This window comes from Aotus nancymaae, unplaced genomic scaffold, assembly GCF_030222135.1.
Source record: "Aotus nancymaae isolate 86718 unplaced genomic scaffold, 86718_ANA_hifiasm-v0.15.2.pri h1tg000021l, whole genome shotgun sequence".
In the NCBI taxonomy this organism is placed as follows: Eukaryota; Metazoa; Chordata; class Mammalia; order Primates; family Aotidae; genus Aotus; species Aotus nancymaae.
In genome coordinates, this window is record NW_026988433.1 from 12201386 (window position 1) to 12214893 (window position 13508).

A 13508-nucleotide genomic window follows, 5' to 3' on the forward strand; every position below is an offset into this window, starting at 1 on the left:
CATTAAACTCTTAACTCCTCATTCCCCTCTGTCCCCACAAACCCTGGCAACCTTTGTTCTCCTTTCTGTCTCTGTGAATTTGACTACACTAGGTACCTCACGTAAATGAACTCTACCAGTATTTTGTTTTGTTATTGGCTTTCCCACTTATAGTGATGCCCCCAAGGTTCATCAGTGTTTTAGTATATGTCAGAATTTCCGTCCTTTTGAAGGCTAGATAATACTTGACTGTATGGATAAAACCACATTTTGTGTATCTGTTTGTTTGTTGATGGGCAGTAGTTGCTTCCACCTTTTAGTTACTACGAGTAATACTATGAATATTGGTGTACAAATATCTGTTCAAGACTCTGCTTTCAGTTCTTTCGGATATATACCTAGAAGTGGGATTGCTCAATCATATAGTAATTGTACATCATTTAACTTCCTTCCTTCCTTCCTTGCCTTCCCTCCCCTCCCTCCTTTCCTCCTTTCCTTTCTCCTCTCTTCTTCTCTTCCTTCCATCTGTCTTTCTTCCTGTTTATCTTTCTTCTTTTCTGTCTTAACAGAGTCTTGCTCTTTTGCCCAGGCTGTAGTGCAATAGTGCAGTCTTGGCTTACTGCAACCTTTGCCTCCTGGGTTCAAGGGATTCTCCTGCCTCAGCCTCCCAAGTAGCTGGGATTACAGGCGCACGCCACCACGCCCGGGTAAGTTTTGTATTTTTAGTAGAGGCAGGGTTTCACCATGTTGGTTAGGCTAGTCTTGAACTCCTGACCTCAGGTGATCCACCTGCCTTGGCCTCCCAAAGTGCTGGGATTATAGGTGTGAGCCACCGCACCTGGCCAACATTTAATTTTTTGAGGATTCACCATACCATCTTCCATAGTGACTGCAACATTTTACATTCTCACCAGCAGTGCATAAGAGTTTCAGTTTTTCTACATCCGCGCCAACACTAGTTGAATTTGGTGTGTGTGTGTTTTTCATTAGGCATCCTAATGGGTATGAAGTGGTATCTCATTGTGGTTTTGATTTGTATTTCCCTAGTGGTTAGTGATGCTGAGCATCTGTTCACTGGCTTATTGACCATTTGTATCTTTGGAGAAGTGTCTGTTCAAGTCCTTTGTCTGTTTTTTAGCTAGGTTGATTGTTGTTGAGCTGTAGTTCTTGATATATTCTGAATGTCAATCCCTTAGCAGTAATAATTTCTTTTTTCTCTTTTTATTTTTTGAGATGGAGTCTCCCTCTGTCGCGCAGGCTGGAGTACAGGATCTCGGCTTACTACAATCTGCCTCTCAGGTTCAAGGGATTCTCCTGCCTCAGCCTCCCAAGTAGCTGGGACTACAGGCACATGCCACCATGCCCGGCTAATTTTTTGTATTTTTAGTAGAGATGGGGTTTCACCGTGTTAGCCAGGATAGTCTTGATCTCCTGACCTGGTGATCTGCCCACCTTGGCCTCCCAAAGTCCTGGGATTACAGGCATGAGCCACTGTGCCTGACCAATTTGCAAATAATTTTTCCCATTATATGGGTCGTCTTTTGATTTTGTTAATAGTGGCCTTTGGTGCACAAGTTTTTACTTTTGATGAGGGTCATTTTTTGTCTTCTGTCATGTGTGCTCTGGTGTCACATCCATGAAATCTGCCACACCCAATGTCATGAAGCCGCCCAACTCTTTATTCTTCTAAGTTTTTAGTCTTAGCTCTTACTTGTATGTCTTTGATCCATTTTCGAGACCATTTTTGTATAATAGTAAGGGTCCAACTTCATTCTTTTGTGTAATTCATTTTTAATAGGATAGTCATATGCATCATATATACTGAGGTTGATTATCTGGGTTTTTTCACTCATTAACGTGTCTCCACCCCAGTGTTTTCTTTTCATCCTGTCCTCCAGTATCCCATTGAGTGGTGTGAGTCCATATGTAGGAAAGCTTTTGATGAACATGGCTACCTTCACTAACAGTTAAAATGAAAAGAAAATCAAGTAGGATTGTTAAATCTAGGAATGAAAAGTGAGAGAAAAGTCAAAAACAGGGAAGAGAAAAGAAGAGAGGTGGAGAGTATGGGAAGTTCAGGTATCACCAACTTCTGCTTTTAGGACAAATTGCAGTTTTATTGAAAATTTGTCAGACACATTGTTAAATTCTGTGTGTATATAATTTTTTTAAAACCACAATTGACTACATATGTGTATATATAACTTAACTTTAAATCAGTTCCCTGGAGTGTAGGTATTGTTTTCCCCATTTTACAGTTGAAAAACTGATTACTTACCCAAGATTTTATAGTTAATGAATGGCAGATGTAGCATTTGAACACAGGTATTTTTGACTCTGCAATTAATGGTTCTTTGTGATAATGAGAACCTTTAATCAAGTAAGCTTGAAAAAGGCTGCATATTAAATCCCTCTCTTGGAAATTTGGTCTGATTAGCATATTATGAGCTCTGAGAAGTTGGGCAGTAAAATACCCTGTTTAATTTTGCTTGAAATATTAAGATGCTTACTTGCTCAAGAGAAGAGTTTGCTCGGCATCTTAATACCTGGAACAGTTCTCATTTTACACTATTTTGGGAAGTGCAACTCAAAGTTGCGTTCTGTTTTCTTGTGTCATATCAAAAGACAGTAAGTTAAATCCTAACTTGGTCAAGAAGAGAGTCAATCTGTAGAATTCTCTAACACAGACCAAGTGTGTTGCTTTTGGGGCAGGGGAGATGAGGAATGTCGGTTTGTGCTTCAAAGTCTACTGTGATGTAACTCAAAAGTAACGTGTTTTTCCATGGAAAATGGCATGTGACTACAGCTTCCCTTGTCCACATGACAGGTATTAAGCTGTAGCTTTATTTTATTTTAGTTTAGTTTTATTATCTTATTCTTAACCCTACAAGGAATGCAAGACTATAGCTTTATTTCAGTGTATATGATATGGCAAAATAACACAACAGAAGGATTTAAGGCATTCATGTAAAGATATTTAAGAAAAAATAATTTTTGACCAGCAATACTTCTTACATATGGGCTTTGAGTTAAGGATTTTATCTCAGTCATGAATTGTTCATTTTAGCTATGCCACTGATAAACATAAGCTGTGATTTAGGAAATGAAAGATTATCTCTCTTATGGGTGTATTATTTAAATATTGAACAGAAACTCGTGTCAGAGACGGTCAGCAAATGAATGAATCAGCAGCCCATTTGCATTTAGCTTGTAAGAGAAAGTCATTTATCAGCTGAATTGAGACCCAATCCCTTGATTAGGCATTGCTTTTAGTATTCAGTGGGGTAATCCTATCTTTGTGTTTTTACAGAATGTTCTTCGATATTTTTGCCCACTTATTTTTCCAAGTTCCCAAGTTCCGTAAAGTATCTTGTTAATGATTTTGTTGGAAGTACATTACAGCTGTTATTTAACTGGGGCAAAATTTTCATGATGTTCTGCTATATTCCTTCTTTACAACTGACCAAGGTATGTTTTTTTTAATACTACATTAATTACCAAATATTTTATACTTTTTGTTTAATGAAGCTAGTTCTTCATTTTTTTCTAGCTGGTTATTACCAGTATGTAGAAATACATTTTATTTTGGCCTTTATGATTCCTTTCTCATTTCTCACTTTGAGATTTTTATTTTCCTGTTTAATTAAAAAAAAAAAAAATTGAGTCAGAGTCTTGCTCTGTTGCCCAGGCTGGAGTGCAGTGGCACCATCTCAGTTCACTGCAGTCTCCGCCTCCCAGGTCCAAGCAATTCTCCTGCCTCAAGTAGCTGGGATTACAGGTACCCGCCACCATGCCCAGCTAGTTTTTGTATTTTTAGTAGAGACGAGGGTTTCACCATATTGGTCAGGCTGGTCTTGAACTCCTGACCTCAGGTGATCCACCCGCCTTGGTCTCCCAAAGTGCTGGGATTACAGGCATGAGCCACCGCGCCTAGCCTAAAGAAGTTTTTTTTGTTTTTAGTTGGAGTTTTACTCTTGTTGCCCAGGCTGGAGTGCAATGGTGCAATCTTGGCTTACCACAACCTCTGCCTCCCAGATTCAAGCGATTCTCCTGCCTCAGCCTCCCAAGTAGCTGGGATTACAGGCATGTGTCACCACACCCGGCTACTTTTTGTATTTTTAGTAGAGGCAGGGTTTCTCCATGTTGGTCAGGCTGGTCTCGAACTCCCGACCTCAGGTGATCCACCTGCCTTGGCCTCCCAAAGTGCTGGGATTATAGGCGTGAGCCACTGTGCTCAGTCCTTAAAAAATTGTTAGTCAGTGCTTTGCCTACAGTAAAATCCACCCATTTTAAGTATACAATTCAATCAGTTTTTGGTGAATACATGCTATTGTGAAACTGCTACCACAATCAAGATGTATAGCATGTTTTTCCATTACTCCAAACAATTTCTTTGTGCCCCTAGGCCCTTGGCAACCACTGATTTGCCTTTTGTCGTTATAGTTTTGCCTTTATAGAATTTTACATAAGTGGTGTCACACAGCATGTAATCTTTTGAACTTGGCTTCTTTCACTTAGCATGAGTTTGAAATTATCACCCATGTTGTTGGCTGTATCAGAAGTTTATTCTTTTTATTGCTGAGTACTAGTCCTCTATGTAGATATCAAATTTTGTTTACCATTCACCAGTTGGTGAGCATTGTTTCTCTTCTGGGCTATTACAAATAAAGTTGCTGTGAACATTCAAGTACAAGTCTTGACACGTTGTTTTATTTCTCTTGGGTGAATACCTAGGAGTGGGATTGCTGGGTCATATGGTAAGCATATGTCTGATTTTTAAAGAAACTATCAAACTGTTTTTCAAAGACTGTAGTGTTTTATATTTCCACCAGCAGTGTATGAGAGTTCCAGTCGCTCCCCACCCATGTAAGACAGTGTATGCTGTATGTGTTTTGACTGCTTCATGGACCAACTCAGCCATTCCTTCACCTCTCTCCTGCCCCTCAGGCCTCCCTGTTCCCCTAGACACAACAATATTGAAATTAGGCCAGTTAATAGCCCTGTGACGGCCTCTGAGTTTTCAAGTGAAAGAAAGTCATGCCTCTCACTGTAAAATAAAAACTAGAAATCATTAAGCTTAGTGTGGAAGGCATTTCAGAAGCTGAGATAGGCCAAAAATTAGGACTCTTTCACCAGTTATCCAAGTTGTGAATACAAAAGAAAAGTTCTTGAAGGAAATTGAAAGTGCTACTGTGGTAGCAGTTACTGTTGATGAGAAAGCCAGGCAGCCTTATTGCTGATATGGAGAAAGTTTTAGTGGTCTGTAGAGAAGACTAAACCAGCCACAACATTTCCTTAAACCAAAACCTAATCTGGAGGAAGGCCCTAACTCTCTTCAATTCTGTGAAGGCTAACAGAGGTGAGGAAGCTGCTGCAGAAAAGTGTGGAGCTAGCAGAAGTTGATTAAGGAGGTTTAAGGAAAGACACCATCTTCATATAATTACAAGGTGAAGGAAAAGCTGCAGCAGGTTATCCGGAAGATCTAGCTAAGATCATTGATAAAGGTAGCTCCACTAAAAAACAGATTTCCATTGTAGATGAAATAGCCTTATATTGCAAGAAAATACCATCTAGGACTTTCAGAGCTAGAGAGAAGTCAATGTCTGACTTTATTTTTTATTTATTTATTTTTTTGAGACTGAGTTTTGTTCTTGTTACCCAGGCTGGAGTGCAATGGCACGATCTCGGCTCACCGCAACCTCCGCCTCCTGGGTTCAGGCAGTTCTCCTGCTCAGCCTCCTGAGTAGCTGGGATTACAGGCACGTGCCACCATGCCCAGCTAATTTTTTGTATTTTTAGTAGAGACGGGGTTTCACCATGTTGACCAGGATGGTCTCGATCTCTTGACCTCGTGATCCACCTGCCTCGGCCTCCCAAAGTGCTGGGATTACAGACGTGAGCCACCGCGCCCGGCCCAGTCAATGTCTGACTTTAAAGTTTCAAAGGACAGGCTCACTGTCATTAGGGGTTAATGTAGCTGGTGACTTTTAAGTTGAAGCCATTGCTCATTTACCATTCTGAACCTTCTAGGACCCTTAAGAATTTTGCAAAGTCTACTCTGCCTGTGCTCCATAAATGGAACAACAAAGCCTGGATGATAGTACATCTGTGTAAACAGCATGGCTCACACCTGTAATCCCAGCACTTGGGGAGGCTGAGGCGGTTAGATCACGAGGTCAGGAGATAGAGACTATCCTGGCCAACATGGTGAAACCCCATCTCTACCAAAAATACAAAAATTAGCCATGTGTGGTAGTGTGCACCTGTAGTCCCAGCTACTCAAGAGGCTGAGGCAGGAGAATCACTTGAACCCAGCAGGCAGAGGATGCAGTGAGCTGAGATCACATCGCTGCACTCCAGCTGGGCAACAGAGCAAGAGTTCATCTCAAAAAAAAAAAAAAAGGACCCTGGTCGGGAGCGGTGGCTCACGCCTGTAATCCCAACATTTTGGGAGGCAAAGGCAGGCAGATCACTTGAGGTCAGGAGTTTGAGACCAGCTTGGTCAACATAGTGAAACCCTGTCTTAAAAAAAAAAAACTGGACCCCAATATAAAGGTAGACTTTAAAAAAGGACCTCAACATAAAGGGATGCGGACAAGAAGGAACTTACCCCTTAGTGTAGCGAAATGGTGGGACAGGAGGAGGAGAAGCTTCAAAAGGAGGGGAATGTCATTAAGGAAGCAAAATAGTCTCTGTAGGGATGGAGGGAGGGGTCTTCACAGCCTCAGAGATGAAGGCAGAGATTACCTTCTCAGCGTCCAGAAGCAGGGAAATGGCAGCTTTTCTTTCTTCCGTGGCAGCCACTCCATTGCTCCTCCAGATTACCTTCATCCTTACGCAGAGCTCGGAGGAGATTCGCTTGTGTGAGTTAAAAGTTAGCATTACCGGCAGCAATTGTGCTCCTGACTCCTCTGTCTCAGCCACCACCGACTGCACTAGGCAGGGCCCTCTGGGGGGAAAGACTTCTCAGAGTAGAGATGCATTTGGGGGCCAGACGTCCTCTGGAGGCAGCCCAATGAGGTTAAAGATTTTGCCCAATTGGTTGGTTTCAGAGTTTCCACAGAAGAGAGGCTTTCCATGAAACATCTTTGCAAAGATAAAGCCAACATTCTACATATCCGTGGATGTTGCGTATGTCAATTGCAGAAGAACTTTGACAGCTTGGTACCAGAGCATAACAACCATATACGTGCTGTTTGGAAGCTATAGATTCTGGCCAGGCCAAACTCAGCCAGCTTGACTGTTCCACCACTTGTCACCAGAATGTTCTCTGGCTTCTGATCTCGGTGAATGATACAATTAGCATGAAGGAAATCTAGGCCTCTTAGAAACTGGCACATCAAATCCTTGATGGGCTCCACTGGCAGGCCTGGCAGGGCTGCCTTGTCCGATAGGTCTTACTCAGACACCAGGGTTATCTTGATCTCCTGGTTAGTTCGGGATGTGGCACAAACATCCATCAGCCAGACAACATTGAGATGCTCAGAAGCCTCCAGCTGTCTCAGTAAGGCCATCTCACAAACTGTGCTGATGGGAAGGCCTCCTCTAGTTCCTCTTCCACTGGGAACTTTCACATTCTTGAGGGCCACAAAGTGGCCACCTTAGGGATCATGGACCTTGTACAATGTCCCATAGGTAATGACACCAATTTCAACTACTGGTTCATGTAGAGGTAGCCGTTCTCAGATCAGATGAGACCTTCGCACCAGGCCAGGGAGCTGCAGGGACAGCCTGTTATCAGGGCTCTAGAGCTGGTTCCTGCAGCACCATACACCTAAGCTCAGTCCAGGGCAGCTAGATGCTGAGGGCCTGACCATAGACACAGGCTGTAGGCTAGAGAGGCTCCCCTCACCCCCACCCTCACCATGTGACCAGCTACCAAAGAGGCACACAGAAACTTGTTTACTGAATATTTTAAAGTCCACTGTTGAGACCTACTGCTCAGACAAAAAAGATTCCTTTCAAAATATACTGCACATCGTCAATACAGCTGGTCACTCAAGACCTCTGATGGAGATGTACAAGGAGATTGTTGTTTTCATGTCTGCCGACACAACATCCATCCTTCAATCCATGGATTGGTAAGTCATTTTGACTTTCAAGTATTATTTAAGAAATACATTTTGTAAAGCTATAGCTGCCATAGATAGTGGTTCCTCTGATGGATCTGGACGAAGTAAATAAAAAAATCTGGAAAGGATTCACCATTCTAGATGCCACTAAGATTATTTATGATTCATGGGAAGAGGTCAAACTATCAACATTCAGAGGAGTTTGGAGGAAGTTGATTCCAGTCTTCATGGATGACTTTGAGGGTTTTAAGACTTGAATAGAAGAAGTAACCACAGTTATGGGGAAATAGCACTAGAAGTAGGCTTACAAGTAGAGTTTGAAGATGTGACTGTGAATTGCTGCACTCTTATGATAAAACTTGAACAGATGAGAAGTTGTTTCAGATGACACTCAAAGAAGGTGGTTTTTTGAGATGGAATCTACTGGTGAAGATGCTATGAACATTGTTGAAATTGCAAAAAAAGGATTTAGGATATTACATAAACTTTGTTGATAAAGCAGCAGCAAGGTCTGAGAGGATTTTTTTTTTTTTTTGAGGCAGAGTTTTGCTTATTCCCCAGGCTGGAGTACAGTGGTGCAATCTTGGCTCATTACAGCCTCCACCTCCCTGGTTCAAGTAATTTTCCTGCCTCAGCCTCCTGAATAGCTGGGATTACAGGCATGTGCCACCATGCCCGACTGATTTTGTATTCTTAGTAGAGGCAGGATTTCACCATGTTAGTCAGGCTGGTCTCGAACTCCTGACCTCAGGTGATCCACCCACCTCGGCCTCCCAAAGTGCTGGGATTACAGACGTGAGCCACGGTGCCTGGCCTTGACTTCAGTTTTGAAAGAAGTTCTGCTGTGGGAAAAATGTTGTCAAATGGCATCATGTGCTACAGAGAAATCTTTCATGAAAGGAAGAGTCAGTCCATGTGGCAAACTTAACTTCATTGTTGCCTCCTTTTAATAAATTGCCACAGCCTGCCCATCTTTCAGCAGTCACCACCCTAATCAGTCAGCAGCCGTCCATGATGAGTCAGGACCCTCACTAGCCAAAAGATTACAAGTTGCTGAAGGCTCAGACAGAGATTGTTAGCATCTTTTAGCAATAAAATAGTTTAAGATATGTACATTTTTTTAGACATGCTATTTCACACTTAATAGACTACAGTATAGTATAAATATAACTTTTATATGCACTAGGAAATAAAAAAATTTGTGTGATTTACTTTATTGTCATATTTGCTTTGTTGTTCTGGTTTGGAACTGAAACCACAATATCTCTTGAGATATGCCTGTGCACGGTTCTTCCACATATTTTGTTAAATGTGTATCTATATATTTCATATTTTTGGATAATTGTAATTTTTATTTCAACTTTGAGTTTTTCATTGGGAATATATAGAAATGTAATTGATTTTTTTAATTTTAATTTTAATTTAATTTTATTTTTTAGACAGAGTTTCCCTCTTTTCACCCAGGCTGGAGTGCAATGGCACAATCTGGGCTCATTGCAACCTCCCCCTCCTGGGTTCAAGCGATTCTCCTGCCTCAGCCTCCTGAGTAGCTGGGACTACAGGCATGTGCCACTATGCCTGGCTAATTTTTTTGTATTTTTAGTAGAGACGAGGTTTCACCATTTTGGCCAGGCCAGTCTCAAACTCCTGACTTCAGGGGATTTGCCTGCCTGGGCCTCCCAAAGTGCTGGGATTACAGGTGTGAGCCACTGAGCCCGGCCAGAAATGTAATTGATTTTTAAAGACCTGATCTTGTATCCTACAATCTTGGTAAACTCACTTATGACTTCTAGTTACTTTTTGTGTGGGTTACTTACCATTTTGTACATATGTGATTATATAATCTGCAAATAAGGATAATTTTACTTACTCCTTTTTAATCTCTTGCCTTTTGTTTCTTTTGCTTGTCTCATTGCACTGATGAGGTCCTCCAGTATGATGCTATCAGTGAGAAGAGTGGATATTTCAGCCCTGTTGATCTTAGGTGGGAAGGATTGAGCCTTCCATCACTGTATGTGATCTGGGTTTTTTCTAGATGCCTTTATAAAGATAAAGACATTGCCTTTTATTTTTAGTTTGCCATGAGATTTTATCACGAATGGGTGTTGGATTTTGTCAAATGCTTTTTCAGCATCTATTGAAATAATCACATGGTTTTGTTGTTGTTGTTTGTTTTTTCTGTTTTTGACTCAGAATTCTTCTGAAAATCATATGGTTTTAAATATTGATACCATGAATTATACTGATTGATTTTCAAATGTTAAACCAGCCCAGCATTCCTGAAGTCTTAACGTGTTATGCTTTTTCTATATGGCAGGGTTTGGTTTGCTAACATTTTGTTGCAGATTTTCACATCTCTGTTCATGAGATACATTGGTCTGTGATTTTTTTATGTCTTTGATTTTGATATCAGAGTGATGCTGGCCTTTAGAATGAGTTGGGAAGAGTTTTTTTCTCCCCTTCTGGAAGATTGTGTAGAATTGTTAGTTCTTTCTTTAAGTGGTTGGTGGATCACCAGTGAAGTAATCTGGGCTTAGAATTTTCTGTATGGGAGGATTTTAAGCTCCCATTTCAATTTTTTTACCAGATATTGGCCTAGTTAAGCTATTTATTGATTTAGGGTTTATAGTATGTATCTTAGTTTATGTTGAAATTGGTAATTTGTCTCTTTCCATTTCATCTAGGTAGTCTTAATTTGTTTGTATGAGTTTGTAATTTTTTACCACGTTTTAAATGTTTGTAACATCTGTTGTGATGTTCCTTCTTTCATTTCTGATATTAGTAATTTGTACTTCTCCCTTTCTCCTGATCAATTTAGCTAGATGAATTTGTTTTCGGAGAATTGCTTTTAGTTTTCCTGCTTTTTCTCTAGTGTTTTTCTATTTTATTCATGTCTGTATTTATATTTATTATGTCCTTCTTTCTTTGCATTTAATTTGTTTCCTTTTTTGTGTGTGTTTCTCAAGATAGAAGCTTAGTTCGTGAATTTGAAAACTTTCTTCTTTTCCAGTGTAAGTATTGAAAGTTAAACATTTCCCTCTAAGCACTTCTTTAACTGCATACCATAAATTTTGGTCTGTTTGATTTTCGTTCAAGTCAAAATATTTTCTAATTTCCCTTATTGTTTCCTTTGACCCATGAGTTATTTAGAAGTGTTTTTTCTCCTATTAATTTCTGGTTTAATTCTCCTGTAGAGAATATGCTTGTATTATTTCAATCTTTTTAAATTGAGGGATAAGAGTTTGTGTTTTTGGTGGTCCAGAATATGGTCCAGGTCGGTCAGTGTTTTAAGTACACTTGAAAATAATGTATATTCTGCTGTTACTGGTTGAAATATTGTATAAGTATCTATTAAGCCAAGTTGGTCAGTAGTTCTTGGTGATTTTGGGGGGGGTCTCTTTGTTTTGCCAATCACTAAGAAAGATGTGTTGACCTTTCCAACTTGAATTGCTTGTTTCTCCTTTCAGTTCTGTGAGTGTTGAAGCTCAGCTATCGGGGAATACATACTTGGGATTGCTATGTCCTTTTGAGGAATGGACCCCTCTATCATTTTGTAATATCCTTCCTGATATTCCTTGTCCTAAAGTCTACTTTGTTGATACTTACACCACTCCTGCTTACCTGTATGGTATATGTATTTTCTCCATCCTTTTAATCTGTATCTTTATTTATTTATTTATTTTAGATGGAGTTTCACTCTGTAACCCAGGCTGGAGTGCAGTGGCGCGATCTCGGTTCACTGCAACCTCCGCCTCCTGGGTCCCAGTTCAAGCAATTCTCCTACCTTAGCCTCCCAAGTAGCTGGGATTACAGGCATGAGCCACCATGCCCAGCTAATTTTTGTATTTTTTAGTAGAGACAGGGTTTCACCATGTTGGCCAGTCTGGTCTTGAACTCGTAAGCCACCGTGCCCAGCCTGTATCTGTGTTTCTTATACATAGCATGTGGCTGAATCTTGCTTTTTTGTCTAGTTTGACAATCTTTGCCCAGAGTAGGTTATATTGTAATTTACCTTTGACGTAATTATTGATATGCTTGTGTTAAAAAATTTTTCCTTGGAATTTCTTTTTCATCTTTTTTTCCTTCCTTTTCCATGTTTTCCTGCCTTTTTAAAACATTGAGTATTTTCATGATTCCATTTTATCTCTATTCTTTTTTTTTTTTTTTTTTAAGACGGGGTTTCACCATGTTGGTCAGGCTGGTCTTGAACTCCCAACCTCAGGTGATCCACCTGCCTTGGCCTCCAAAGTACTTGGATTACAGGCGTTAGACACCACGCCCAGCCTCTTTTTTTTTTTTTTTTTTTTTTTGAGATGGAGTCTCACTCTATCACCCAGGCGAGAGGGTGGTGGCACAGTCTGGACTCACTGCAACCTCCACCTCCCAGGTTTAAACAGTTCTCCGCCTCAGCCTCTCTAGTAGTTGGGATTACAGGCGCTGCCACCATGCTTGGTTAATTTTTTTAGTAGAGACAGGGTTTCACCATGTTGACCAGGCTGGCCTGTTCTTGATTTACGAGCTTCACATCCTTGTTTTATGTTTTTAGTGGTTGATATAGGGTGTACAGTATACATCGTTATCACCATCTGTTGAAATAATGTTACACCATTTCACCTGTAACTTAAGCATAATTCAAAAATTTTTCTATTTTATTTTTTTTTCTGTTTTAGTTACCTTTTTTTTTTTTTTTTTTTTTTTTGGTGGAGTTTTGCTCTGTCACCCAGGCTAGAGTGCAGTGGCGCAATCTTGGATCACTGCAACTTCTGCCTCCAAGGTTCAAGCAATTCTCCTGTCTCAGCCTCCCCAGTAGCCAGGATTACAGGCACACGCTGCCATGCCCAGCTAATTTTTTGTATTTTAGTAGAGATGGGATTTTACCATGTTGCCCAGGCTGGTCTCAAACTCCTGAGCTCAGGTAATAACACTCGCCTTGGCCTCCCAAAGTGCTAGGATTATAGGTGTGAGCCACTGCACCCGGCCTGTTCTAGTTATTTTCATGGCATAAAAGCCCACCAGTAAATTAGTGCCTTAAAACAACACTATTGCCAACTTATTCTGTGGGTTAGGTATTTGGATAGGACACAGCAGAGATGGTCTGTCTCTGCTTCATGATGTCTGTATCCTCTGCTGAGGCAACTCAAAACGGGAGGCTGGGATTATCTGAAGGTTTACCCACTTGTATGTTAAGCAGTTGATGCTGACTGAGACCTTAGCTTTGTCTGTTGGCTGGAATCTGTGCACATGACCTTTTCATGTGGCTTAATTTTTTTTTTTTTTAAAAACAGAGTCTTGCTCTGTTGCCAGGCTGGAGAGGAGTGGCACAATCTTGGCTCACTACAACCTCTGCCTCCTGGGTTCAAGCAATACGCCTGCCTCGGCCTCCTTAGTAGCTGGGACTGTAGGCGTGTGCTACCACGCCCAGCTAATTTTTGTATTTTTAGTAGAGACGGGGTTCAC

At 40.8% G+C, this 13508-nt stretch overlaps 1 protein-coding gene and 1 pseudogene across 2 annotated transcripts in view; one reads left to right on the top strand and one right to left on the bottom strand.

The window, feature by feature from the left end:
* LOC105728535 (cyclin-dependent kinase 4-like) overlaps positions 1–8042 on the bottom strand; it is a 31721-nt pseudogene extending 23679 nt beyond the window's left edge.
* The window catches only part of SPPL3 (signal peptide peptidase like 3), a 139292-nt gene that overhangs the window by 24279 nt on the left and 101505 nt on the right, over positions 1–13508 (top strand). The gene's annotated exons all lie outside the window — the stretch shown is intronic.